Source organism: Mobula hypostoma, chromosome 14, assembly GCF_963921235.1.
Source record: "Mobula hypostoma chromosome 14, sMobHyp1.1, whole genome shotgun sequence".
NCBI lineage: Eukaryota > Metazoa > Chordata > Chondrichthyes > Myliobatiformes > Myliobatidae > Mobula > Mobula hypostoma.
Window position 1 is genome coordinate 39,286,759 of NC_086110.1, and position 14,784 is coordinate 39,301,542.

Sequence of the window (14,784 nt, forward strand, 5' to 3'; positions counted from 1 at the left end):
GCACCGGCAGCTCACCTAGACAGGTGACGTGTTAGGACCCATGCTGGCAGCTTCCTGCTGAGTGAGGCTACAACAGCGCCTGACAAATTAAATGGGACTGCACTACCAAAATCCCTGCCAACAGGTCTAACAGTCAAGTGTCTAGCTGGCTGTTATCTGATGATTTCTTACACCTCACTCACTCCTCCAATAAGAAAACTTTTTGATACACTACATATAGTTTAGAGGATACACAACTGTTAAACAAAATTACGTGCAACAAATTATAAAAAAGAAACCAACATTTTTAAACAGAGAAAAACAAATGACCAATACATTAATAAAGTAGGTGAAAATGAATTTAGTTTCTGTTGATTAATTTTGAGGCACATTCCAGCTTAGAACTTTGGTTTTATGATCTTCTGAAGTTATCGAAACCACAATTTTATTGTATCATTTTAATAACTAGAAGCCAGCCATTCAAGCAAGGCAAACCTACATAAATACATAACAAGGGTAATTGCTGCTCTGGTTTTTTGGTGTAGTAATAGTGAAATTACCTATTTTTTTCCTGAATGCATTTTTGATGTTTCTACAGACAGTCACCATGTCAACTCTTCTGTCAGAAGGGATGAGAATTAAAAAGATTTCTGTAACTCCAATGTGGTAAAATACTTGATTTTTAAAAATTCATCCTTAGCAAAAAAGCTAATCTTTGAATTTCAAACCATAAATGAAAAATTAATGTCACGAATTGTCCCCAACAATCATGATTTAAATTAAAATTTTAGAATACTTGGAAGATTATTAATGGGCATTCTATCACTAATCTAATCATTGATTTTAATCCTCTGCATCTTGACCCCAAAAAATTCTGGCCAAGATAGTTATTGTACACCACCCATACACCACAGACACCATGTACACTTTATTCAATTACGCTCACTTCTTGTGTGGCAAACAACAAGGACAAGTGATTGAGAGAGTTGATATTAAAGCAATTCATAAAAAAAACGCTCATTTGAGCATCCCAATCACATTTCTATAAACAGAAGATGCCTGAGATAAACAATGTGCTTTCAGAAAGTAATGGCATGCAGTAATACAGTCACGCCCCTTCTTAGCACCAGGAAATGTTTTGCCCACTCTTGTGAGTTTGCTCTTGGGCCTGAATGGCAAAGAACAACATCTCTCCTTTGTATGGATTTTAATCACACCTTTGTAGCACTGACTTATCTTAAAAAGCCTATGCACAAGAAGAATTGCAAGAAAAGCTGCTTCTGTTCTTGTCCAAGCTCTCTGGAATATGAAGCTGGGCAAGGGAAATAGGAGGCTGTTTAGGTGAGGTAAAGGAGACAGAGATGTGTTATAAAGGTTAGGCTGGACTGAGAATGACCTGCATCTCTTATCATTTTGCACATAGGCAAGTACATTTCAAATAACTGCCTCTAGGTATGGCTACCTCACGCTGAACCAGACTGGCAGTGGGGAGCTCAAGTCAGCATTTCCCCATACGCTCATCTGTAAAAACCTTCATACCAGCATCAGTCATGGCTTATGAGTGCCTGTGTATCCTTCCTCAAAACTCAGCTGATGAACTATTGGCGAGAAATGTGCACACACTTCATACCAGCTGCATTGAGGGTTAGAATGCCCATTTTGCTAAATTTATAGAGCTTGAAATTCATTGGTGTCTATTTCCACGATCATCAACTGTCTGCTCCGTGGAAGTTCGGTCACACATGAAACAAACTGAACATTTACATTTAAATTTAAATATAAAATTCTGAAATTAAAAAAAATGTACCTACAAATTCATTTGGGTTTAAAACTTTGATATATCAAAGTATTAGTTTTAAGACATATTCATCTTAACACTACTCTAAAAGGCAGGAGTTTTAAAAAATAATTTTATGTGCAGATTCTGAAAATGACCACAGATGTTTCATGTGGAAAAGAAGATATTCCCTTTCAGAACAGCAAAACTCAAAATAGGAAATCGATGTGATTACTCATGTTGCATAACTGTAATGCAAATGCTCACAGCAAAGGGAAGCTGGTGTGTAATTATGGTAAGACCCCACTCTTGACTTGTCGAGCTGAAGATAGTGTATTTGATAGCTGAATGGAGCAGAGTGTGGAGCAGCCACACAGGAGCTTTGTTATTTTGATAACCCCTGCTCAGACCCTTCAAGTTCCTAAACTGCAGAGGCATTCTGAGGTCTTCTAGCATTGTTCCCAAGAGTACTAGCAGACTGCTTTGCTGCTATCAGTAAGGGAGATACGAGTGATGTAAACATTTCACCCTGTGTATTCAGTGCCGTTCAGTGAAAGTAAGAGTTCAGCAGAATCATGGGAGGCTGTCAATTTCCCATTAGAAACAAAAAAGTAAAACTAGATAATGGATATGAACAGATCAAGCCTGCTGGGAGCCTGAAGGCTCGCTTGCCTCCGAACTTGACTCCTCCTGACTGTAGGTCAGTTTTACGCAAACAGAGTCTAACAGAAATGTTACTGAGGAAATAATAGCCATTTCCAATGATAATATACAATTTTAACACTGGCGCTCAGCTGATTTAGGTGGTCTGTGTGGACCGAGGAGATGTGTCAAGCAGGCTGCCGCAGTTAGGTAAGTCTTTAATGGGTAAGTGGCAGGCTCTGGCAGTCTTATTTCTGTTGTAGATTTGGTTTGTCATTGGGTATCCATTACCTGCCATTCATCTTTGATCTCTTTGGACAGGCCTGATCAAAAGATGTCATTTGACCTACTCCACTTGGCAGAAACTTGTAGAAGTCTCATAAAGGGGCATCCCTGCTATAAATAAAATGACATTATTATTTTTCTGTCCTATCATGTAGAAGAGACAATTATGATAATGTAGTGCCTGTCACTGGAAGCCCAGCAGCTTCCAGCTCCGATGCTAACAGCCAGCTTTTCCATTTGTTTCTATTCCTCCTTTTTTTTAAAAAAAAGGAATGTGTTTCCTTCATTTCTAGGTGGAGACTGAAGCAAAAAGAGAGGAGGTTTTCTACAGAGAAAAAAAACATCTTGCAATAAAGCTAAAAACAGCAGTGCTCTGAGGCAATTCAGACAGCAAAACACAAACCATTAAGTTTGTGCATTATCTTTTAATTTAATCTTGAATGATTTATAATCCATCACGCAAGGCTTCAACCATATCCAATTATTCTCTGCTGCTTGATTGACAAGAAAGGTGATTTATTAAGCTAATAAAAAGTGATGTGCACTGAGAGCATAAAAATATAACCAGCTGGACAAAGAGACTTTAAGAAAAACATATTGCATATAGTACTGCAGTAAATGAAAATTTGCAGCATGCATGAATAAGAAAATACAAAATATCACTAAAAAGTCATCTTGTGTAATTGTTCACCTAATGCAGCACAAATACTCAAGGGAAAAAGCAGGTTTAAAAGATGAATTGGGAACCGTCAGACTTCTCTTCATAAACAACAGGATACTACTTTAATGTCCAAGACGCTAGCTTGTTTCACTGAGCACCCACTTCAGAACTAATGATGCAATCAAAATTCAAGCAATCAGCCAGAATACATTGTGGAAGTGCTAGTGTTCAGAGCTGGCTGTACATTTGTTTTTCGGGCAAAAAAGAACTTCTCAAGAAAAATACCAAAGTACTGTGCTTGAAAAACAATTTACAAAATGAAAAGATCACCCCTGCTTAAAGTTTAATGCAAGGATTAGTATGCAGAAGAACACAGAAAACACTAAAAATAATGCAGAGAAACAAAAAGAAATGTGGATCTCTGTGGCATAACAGTCTTCAGCAAGAATGGTAAACAACAAACCCACAGACTACCTTAGGAAAGACAAAGGATATTTTAGGTACTGAGGACATGTGAAGAAATTAAATACAAAGGATGTAAACAGGATGCATAATTAAGACACCACAGGGCCAGACAGGGCAACTGCTGCATGACACTGCACGTACATGATTATATGGAGCCATGTTTTTTGTTAGGTGTAGACAGCAAGAAATAACTGAATTGAGCAAATACATTGTGTTATCTTTCCTAATATTCCTAATATTGGGATTCCCTGACTGATTAAGCCAAGAGACAAAAGTTTGGATTTGTTTGACTTGTTTGGAGGTGCAGTTATAAATTCTTGGTACTGCTAGTCAGCTTTGTAGTAAAGGATGTGGGTGGGGGTAAAGGGATTGGGAGCTGAAAAGTGCAAAAGATATTTTCAAGTTGTTGAGATTTTCACACTATAGCATACACCCAGCTTGTCATATTTTTTTTTATTCCAAATAAAAGCTTAATTTCTTTAGGATATAAAATGCCTCCCAAAATTGTGGGCACAATGTTTTATGAAGCAAATGGGCCATAAATTTGTGTTCATATTTCATCCTCATCTACAACAAGATAATTCTGGCATTCTTTCCTTCAGGCTCCCAGATCACTCAAGTAAAACTAACAAAGTAGATGAACAATACTTTGACATACTACTTGGAATGCAAATGTTTTATTTTTGTATCCAAAAAAAAACAAAATGTATGCATTGTGAATATCAGCAGGAGGTTCATAAAAACTCTAATACATTCTCTAAAGAAATGGTATTTGTGTGGAGATCTACACACTGATCATAAATAAATGAGATTTTTGACAGTTTAGCATAAAGCACATTGAAGTTATCTCTGATTCTTAAGAAAGAATTTCCCTGAAGGAATACAACAGGATGATGCTTAAAACTGTCACCTACTGATGTTGTACAACAAGTTAAATACAATTCATTAAACCGCTGAAATCTTTCAGCCAGTTTTAAAATCCCCTGCTGCGGAAATTGTGCCACCTGGTCTCAGAGCTTCCACTGTGAAACTGCGCTGTGTCTTTCAAACTTGCTTTGTATCTTCACATTGGTCTTTCAAATAGTATTTTTTAAATATGCTGAGGCTTCAAATGTTAATCAGTTTATAATTTTAATTGCTAATATCATTCACACGAAACATTTTTCAGTACTCAGGGAGGTTAAAGCTAATAAGCGACAGCTTGTTACAAAAAGCTGCACAAGTCATTTTTATTTATGATTTATTTGATCATATTGCCATCATAAAAATTCATGACAAAATTAAGCACAACATAACATAGATGTCTGGGATTTGTTCTGGAACACAGGTGCCAGAATAATTTCAAATATAAAAGATAACAACAGAGCATCTGAGAAGCAAAAACTGGACATTATGCTGATATTTTAAAGGTAGAAGATGTTCAGAGAGGCAAAAACTAAAAATCTGTATTATGATACACTTGATTCCAAGCATCCACCCAGTCAGTATTCCAACAAAATGCTAAATGAAGTATTCACAACACATATCCTGATTAATAACATGTTAACACGCCTTTCTCAGAAAACTGTAATTTTCTTAAAGATATCAAATCTTCTGGCCCCATGAATTATAAGCATAGACATTGTCTGCAGAATGCCTTATTGTTTACAATATTATTTTTCATCAAGTAACTTAAATTTGTGTGAACACTTGGGAGTGAGTTGAGATAAACTGAAATGGAGATAGGGCACAATTTTAACACAAGTTTGTATTCGGTCTGCACAAGTTAGTCTATGTGAAATTGGTGTCACAATAATACAGCTACATTTACGTTCTCGGTCTATGCTACTGACTTAGTAGCATTTTCTACGCTGAAGTCAAAGCAATTAAAAAGACACAACAAAAGCTTTACTTAATACTCAAACTTATACCCAATTCCTATCCAACAAATATGCAAAAGGACAGTTTCTGATAGAGATATATAATGATTGCTCTGAATAACTTTAGCTTTCACTTAGGTAACATTTTAATTATTTATGAATCATGGGCCAGATTTTCATTCAGTTTTTGATTTATCAGGAACATGCGAAATAGAAGTGATGAGAAATGAATGAAAAGAAACCTAGATTAAAATGTGCAACTTTAAAAAATAATGTTAAACATATTATTTTTCCTCCACATCTCAATCAATACTACTTATTATTACCTCTTTTGTTCCTGCTTAAGGAGCTGTGTCAATACACAACATCACTATCATCTCCCTGCTTTGATAAGAGGCCACTTAAAGTTGTAATATTATTATCTAAAGACAGGCATTCTAATAAGTATAGAACAACTATTGAGCATCAGTGTTACTCTGATAACTTTGCTACGATAAGTGCAATTTAATGTTAAACTGCACTAATATTACAGTAATTGATTTCTGTGATCTACTCACATAACTCATGGAAATTCATGAAACTTCGCTGGCGTAACTATATAATGCATCCAGAATTAATAAAGCCAAGAGTATTTGGCTTTAGTATTTCACTTTCAATATTAATATGATCAAAAGCAAGGAATCTTCAAAAGCACTTCAGATAAATATTTTAGCATAAATGTTAAAAAAATTTCCATTCTGTAATCAAGTATCTTGTTTCTGCTGGAGCTGCACAGACTACTCCACTGATGACTGACTATTGATTATTGAAATAATTGATCCAATATTTTCGTTGGAATATTCCTATGACAGATAAAATATTTTTAATATCTGTTGAACAAAAAACCACTCTTCTCAGAGTTTGGGCTCCAGTCCCACATGGGACAGATATCAAAATTAATTTAGATGATAAAACCCCCAAACATATCAGGATTATTCATGTTGAAGCAACAATTCTAACAAAATTCAAATTTGAATTTCATGGAAAGGACATGGCAAAAGAAATTATCTTGTTTCTCAATTCACTGACATTCAAAATCTACATGTTGTAATTTGCACAAAAATCAAGCCATAATTCTCCACTGAAATTTCACAACTCTTAATTAATCCTAATTTTATTCAAATACTGTAAATTGACTAGCTTCCTCAATTTATTTATTTACAGTGTATTATTGAATATAATAATATTCTGCACTCATTTCTTGTCTCATAATACCTGCCCTATGGTAGTGTGCAGGTTTTGAACATGCACAGGACTGAGAGGGTTAAAAAGGTGGACATAATTTTAATATCCAAAAGCTGCTTAAAAGCTGGGTAGGCTTGTTTTGAACGCCAAAGAATAAAGAAGTAAGCCATAGTTCTGTAAATATTTAATCCCATAAAGCGAGAGAGTAGTTAGTAAGGAACATGGATTTGTAGAATGACAATTGATGGGTAAATCTTCAGCAGACAAGACAAATTCTTACTGCATAAAGCCAAACATAACTGGTGTAACATTCTTAACTAAAATGAGAATTACAATGAATAAAACAAATGTTCTTGAAACAGCTGTGATGATGGTTCAGACATACAGTTAACTCTCGGAGACCAGTATTTTCTCTTCGAAGATTATAAATAAAATCTTTTCAAATTATTTAAAATAAAACTGGAGGAGAGCAATATCTTATTGATAGAAACTAATCTGAAATTACATTGCAATACTGAGAAATATTCAGTGGCTGCAATAGATTCTGGCCTCAATAACAACACCACCATCCTGTTAAAATATTCTAATATAACAAAAATTCTCAGGCCAATGCAGTATTTATGCCCAAAATTAATCTGCAGCTAATTTTGCTAAATATGCTACATATTGCAAATGTGCCTTCTACTCCACTTCTGAAATTTAGTTCACACTATAATTTACAACCTCTAGTACATGGTACATTTAGTACAACTGACAGGGGATGCATTTCTAGGCAAAAGCATTAGGAAACATGAAAATTAAATTCTTGACTTTGCACGTCTGTGCTGATATCTCAGATTTTCATTACCATTCAATAAACAAACATACACTAGACAAAAGTATATTAATTTTCTGACTGTCCATTTTGAATCTGGTATGTGGTTTGAAATCTACAGATCATATACACTACAATTAAGAATAATTTGTTGCTGACATGATATAGTTCTGACAATGTGTTGACACTCCTATTGTTACTCACCAACAGACCATACATTTAATATTTTAAAACAATGTAAATAAGCTCCAGTTTTCATAACACTCACATTAATTTTCAAATTCGGATATGTATTAGTTTAAGCAGAAATTTAAAAGAAAACAATTTTCATGTCTCAGTTTTACAGACAATAAGAGAATCTTAGTTGGGTTACGAAGCACAATAATAATGCTCTGCTTATATTACAACATGACACGAGAATGTAGATCATTGTACAGTAATGTATTTGGGACCAATTATGAATCAAACACGCTGTGCTTATCGGTTGTATAGTTATGGTCACAAACCACATTACTGAATGTCTTTCTTTCCTCAAGCACACTCTCTCCTTATCTACCCCAATGCTCATATTCTGTGAAAAAAAGTATCATTATAATATATGAAATTAGAAGTGAGTGAAACTATTACACCTTACCATTATAACTCCTGTTTGTTTTCACACTTTACTGTTGAAAACCAAGAATGTGCATTAATCTAATGGACTTTTCTCTTTGGAATATGATTTCCAACTCGTACACTGGTTCCTTTCAGTGAGAGAGACAACAGGTAAGGCTGCACCAGACTTCTCTATTGGTGACTGAATATTGATTATAGGAATGATTGATTCAATATTTAGATACATTAAACCGCCATTAAAGTGGTCTCACTTCCTGATTAAATGTGCATTCTATGTCCTGTACAGTAACCACATCAATGTCACTCCATTGAACTCCTAACTTGTTTGGATCAGGTTTCTCAGCTGGTATGTTTGTAGCCAGCTAATAAAGTGGAATAGGAGGAGACTAGTTCTGTTACAGCAGTATTATTACAAGGCTTCACAGAGCAGCAGATGTGATTGGCCAAATCAAATCTCTGTACAGTCCCATGCTATCCTTGCCCAAACAAGCAGCTTGATGACAAGCTGATTATCCAATTATTTAAATTTTTGTCAGTAAAAAACATTAAGTAATTATAATTGATTTATCAGCACAGCCAAACTGCAGTACTTCTGTTTAGTAACCATCAGCATGGAGTATTTCCGATTGAATCTGAGTAGGTCGCTTTAGGGTACCAATTGTCAAGGATTCCCGATTTCAAAGGCTAACTTTTTACTAAAAAGGCAATCCTTACAATTCCAATTTAATTAGCAAGTTATATTTCATTGTGTATATAACACATCATCTTTCGGTTTAAATAGTTCGATTGCTTCTCAACGGTATTTCTAATTAAAAGTGGAATCACTGTTAAAATGCATGTGGATGAGCTATTAAACAGAAGCTAAATAATCAGAGTGGCAACAATCATGCACAGAATTATTTCACAGAGCAAGGATGATTTTCAAAGGAAAATAATACAGCATCCTACATAGATGACGGATATCTGCAGCTAGGATTTGCTCTAAACCTCAGAAGTTTTTCTGAATTTCTAATCATTTGCCATTTAATGGTCCAGAAACCACTGTCAACGTAACAGTCAGGCTAATGGTGGTCACTGTTACTTGTGCACAAATGCTACAGAAACTTTACATGTGAGACAAAAGTAAATCTAAACTCAAGCATCCTGATGTTACACTGTGAGGTGTATCATTGCACCACTATTAATGTTATTATAAAAGCAAATTGCTATTTGTCTTACAATGGAAATACAATGAACAGCATTAATTTGCTTATGGAACAGTTATGTATTGAACTCGTGTCCATAAATTTGGGTTGTCCATTTCAACTTTAAAAAATTGCTGTAGTTAGATACTACCAGTTTAACAACTATAAATATGGAGCTTCAATACTTCATATTTTCATTGTGGGCAGCATAGTGATGAAGCAAGTTGAGCTGTTTCTCACCAGCTCTAATGACATGGGTATCTGACCAGTGCTGTCTGTGTAGAGTTTGCATGCTCTCTCTGCAACTATCCTCTGGGTTTCCCAGTTTCCTTCACATCCCAAAGACGTGCAGGTTAGTGGCTACTGTACATTGCCGCAAAGGTAAGTGAGTGAGTAGTAAAAACTTAAAGGAGTCTTTGGGAATGTGTAAAGAATAAAATTAATAAAATTGGATTTGTGTATAACATTAGTATAGTGAATACACGCTTCATGGTCAGCAGAGACTTGGTAGTCTGAAGGGCCTGGTTCTATGCTGCAAGGCTTTTTCATTCTATATTAAAGATATATTTATAAAACAACTTTTCTTTCTATCTATTTTCTCTTCGACTTAGCCAAACACTTTTTCTGTTTTCATTTCTCTTGCTCTTCCTGAATTACCATTGAATTCAAACCTTCTAACTTGTATTTCTGTCTTGATCCTCTATGATTGGCTCAGAAGATGCACAGTTGCTTGCCCAGTCCCCCCAGGACCCCAACGCCATCTTGCTCATTGTGATTTCATTAGTTTGCACCACATATGAATATTAAAAACCTGAACATGTGAGGATAAGGCTATCTCATGGCAGTTGCAGTTAGGTCCCTATCACAACCAACAATGGCTCTCCTGGATACCCTCACCATTGTTCAAACTGGAAATGAACCAGCAGAAGTTCTAGAGAGTTTCCTGGTGCCTGAGGGAAATACATTCCTGACTTTCTAAATGCTTCTGGGAACATGACTGAAAACTTATTTATGGTTTCCATTCCACTTCTACCGTGTGGGTGCACAGAGGATGTCAGAAACTACCCAAAGATGCTCACAAGGTAACGACTGTAAAGGTAGACAGCAGGCAGCTGAAAGAAGCATGCAGTCTAAGACACACAGGAAACAACTGGTTAATGACAAAAGAGTTAAAATTCTTTGTCATAGCTTTCAAGCAAACAACACTAATTTCTTTAGCTTTTGCTCAGACCTTTCTCTTGAATGAGCCATGAATGCCAAATCATTTTTTTAGTAATTAAAAAACTATGCACAACAGAGTACATATTTTATCAGCCCTCAGCTGCTTAAGTGTCTAGAAAAGACTGGGCTTTTTTTTTCAAGCAATCCAGAGCAAGTACTTGCAAGGGTCATATCTTTTTAATTATCTTTTCTTGCTTTGATTAATTATTCTGTCTGACAATAGCGTGTTTCTAATGCTATTCACCTGCCTTTGATGATTGACAACTTTTCTGTCTGATTCAAAGCAAACAGCTGCTGCCATGATTGCCTAGCAACCAGGATGTGATGGATGAGCCCTAAAGATGGATGGCTACAATAAATCATGTCTCTCGACTATAAAACAGTAAAAAGACAAGAATAAAACAGACCAAAAGTACCTTTTACCTCTGAAACTTTTCCATTTTTTAATTGCACCTGAAATAGACTTAGTATCAGTTGAAAGCAAAGTTTACACATGAACGAAAGGTGCAGTTTTCAATGCCATAACTACCTCCAATCCCATTCCACACCTCTAACTACCTCCCCAACCCCCACCCAATTTTTGAAAGTAAACACAAAATTAGGATTTCCCTTCCTGATACATTGTAACATCTACAAACAAGGTCCCTGGAAAACGAACTGTTGGTATTAATAGGTGTTTGAACTTGTGCCACAATTTTCCCTGCATACCATTACTTGTCCTTTATTAACACCTCAACTCCAAGGCTTTCTTTTGTTGCATTAGATGCATTGCATCCACTTATTCCACCCTGCACAAAACTTTTCTCTCCTGACTCTCTAATTAAAATGAATATTTCTCTTATTAAACATGATCTTTCTGTTCACTTACAAAAATGTGAGGCAGCCACATAATGACCAGCTGGTATCTGGTAACAAACAACTAGAAAGCAAAGTCATCCATCAAATTGTGCACATCTAGGCCTCCATTCCGTCCCAGCTCGTCCAACTCTCAAGTTACAGCTTTACACGGCAAGTCTAAATAATATTCAAAATGATAAATGGCACCATAAGCCTGATATCCATCATCAATCTTTTTTTAAGAAACATCCATCTTCAATAATGTACGTTTGAATCATGTGAAACCAAGAGCTCCCAGATTCATTTACACAACCCCCCAGCACGCTGTGCTGCCTGACTGATACCTGTCAGCTTGTCTCCTAAGTGCAAAATCTGCTGCAAGGGCTTAGGGAGTGGCATTGTCGATAATAGCAGAGCACACAACCTCTTCACTTACTCTGTCAATCTTTCTCTCCCTCCTCTCTCTTTTTCTCTCCCCGCCCTCCACTTTACCCTCCTGCTCCTATCCCTCCCATAAGCGTGCACTTCCAAAATCAGCAATTCCTATTCTCAACTCTGTGCTAAGAGGAAAAGACAGTGCTGCACAAAACTGCGCTGTATTCCCTCCCTTCTGTCTGGCAGGCCCCATTTGATAAATGACACATGTCATTCTGTCAGAAGGAAAGGGTGGGTCAATGATATATGACTCTGCTGAAAAGGAAATCGACTGTTTGGCATGGTGCAGCTATTCTCAACCAGGATCTGGTTTCAGAACTCTGAAAATGAAATCTACCATGTTTCAAGTGCACTCTGAGGCCAAGCTGACATGAGACCCGAGGACCTCTTCCTCCCTGCCCTTCAGTGTTTTGTAAAGTTGCTCCTCTGACGGAAACCACAAAAAAGGGCCTCCGTCAAACTCCTCCACAGTTACAATTAGAGTGGTGATACACAAACAAAGTTTCCCGACGCGCACTTCCTAGCCTCTCACACGAACAGGTAAAAATGCGCATGTGAACGAGCTTGGTATCTACACAGTAAAATTTTAAATTTTAAGAAAAAGAAACATTGGGACGGGCGTGGGCAATTCTCTCATTCACCCATCCTTCACCACCCCCATCAACCCCAAGCCTCAGCATCCACAACCCCCCAACCTTTCATTAACTTGTGGGTAGGTGGCACTTCTGAACCTCATTACTGAAAGAGGATTTATGAAGCTGAACCCAATGGCAAAGAAAAGGCATCTGTCAATAATTGCAGGGAGCTGCATTCACAGCTCAAGAAGCTTTGAAATCTCATTAAGTATGCAGTTATCAGGCATAAAGATCAAAAACATTACTCAACTCAGACAGAATCTTATGGAAGAACATTAATTAGCAACAGGCCTACAGTACAAAAACAGACTTCCACCAACACCTGCCCATCCCACTACCAGCGACACTCCCTCCCGTTGTAAAATAATTCCCAGCATCTGAGACTGATCAGCTACATGAAACTGGGGGGGAAAAAAATATCAGTTGAGACAGTCTTGGCGGTGAAGAGAGAAAAGGAAGAGGCTGTCAAAGTTGAGAAGGATGTCAGCACGGCCCTGATTACAGGGGCCTACATAGTTCCCAGGCCTTTCATCATCTCTGCCATCAAAAACAGAGTCTGTGTCACAGATGGATGACTGATGGCTGCCAGTCTTCACTGACCTCGCCAAGCCTCCTGGGCCCCTGCTGGGATCTAGCCCTCAAGCGAAAGGCTTGATCTAGCAGGAAAAAAATTCTAGGCACATAGCCCAAACCTGGAGCTACATAAAACAGCACTCTGTTTCCTTTAAAAAGGAATCATAATTGGATATTTTTTTTCACAGAACGATTAATAACTTCTGCTCTGACTTAAAAATGGCTGCAGAGAAAAGTTGATCACTATTGTGTTCCATATACTGACTCGAGTGTATTCATATAATTGTCACAAAAGAGGACCAGATGTGTTTTATTCCAGAGCTGCTACTTGACACTGTAGATGACAACAAAAGAATATAGAAATTTTCAAAGATCGACAGATTTTTATTCAGCAAAGGTATCAGGGTAGATGGATCAAAGGCAGGTAAATGGAGCTGAGGTACACATCAGCCATGATCTAACTGAATGACAGAACTTGTTTGAGCAGCTGACTGGCCTACTCCTGTTCCTATGATCACAGCTCCATGGGGTAGAAATTCAACTTTGGTCGCTGGCGCTAAACAGACACTATACAATTGGCCACCGCTAGTACTCTACCCCAATGAACTCACTCTAGTACTGGGAGGGGAGTGCAATAGATGGACAACACTATTATATCCATTTAGAACCATCAATTCAAGAATATACTTCCACAGATGAATGTTGCCTTCACCCTCCATCCCCTGCCTCCCAGTGTGGTAATATTAGATTACACTGCATTGCATATTCAAGCCTTGTTACAATTACTTATCACATGGATTACCAGTTGAAAATGGAATGCCTAACAATACCAACACGCGCGCACACAGACACACACACATATATATAAAACAACCAGAATCCATTTTGCATTTTGCTTGTCAGCAAATAGACTCTAAGAACATGTCTCAACACAACAATATTTAAACATGCTTGATTTCCCAACTGATAATCAACTACCAGATATATTACCAAATCTAAGTGCAGGCAGAATGGAATCCATTCAAACACAGATCGGATAGCATCATCCTTCCTAACATAATCTATGGTAAACCAGCATAAAATGTCACCTCCTGATCCCTGGGTTTCACATAGTTCTCAGGCTGGCATCTTCCAATTGTAGACAGTGAGGCGGCATGACACTGGTATTGGTATCCCGCCAGCTTTACAATCCCTATGGAAATGAAGACGTTAGTGTGTGGCTGCCAGCGACGCATAACGCCCTCCACTGGCATCTGCCCAGCCCTTCTTATGTGCAAATTTAAAATACAACTCAGCTCTCATGACTAGGGTTCCACTCTTCTGGCGGGTACGATTATCAGAGCAGAGAGCTGCCCTGCTATGACTGTCTTGTAACAGAGGCCACCTCTGATCATATGTAGCAATAACCATAGTTAAGAAGTGACATGCGTCTTAACCAGGGCTACTACCACATCGAAAAGCCAATTTTAGGTATCTTTGCTAACCATCTTACTTCATAATTACTTCATATTATAACATAGATGGCAGCTAAAATACATACTTAGAGCTAAGAATAAGCAAGTTTTGTGTTTTTGATCA

General features: G+C 37.2%; 1 protein-coding gene across 2 annotated transcripts in view; it reads right to left on the reverse strand.

Annotated features, from left to right (window-relative positions):
* tshz3b (teashirt zinc finger homeobox 3b) overlaps positions 1-14,784 on the reverse strand; it is an 89,022-nt gene that overhangs the window by 69,245 nt on the left and 4,993 nt on the right. Inside the window, exon 2 of one of the 2 annotated variants that reach the window (XM_063066970.1) lies at positions 14,295-14,398. The exons of the other annotated variant lie outside the window; for it this stretch is intronic. The gene's annotated coding sequence lies outside the window, so the exon portion shown is untranslated. The remainder of the gene's footprint in view (positions 1-14,294; positions 14,399-14,784) is intronic. 2 annotated transcript variants of the gene reach the window in all.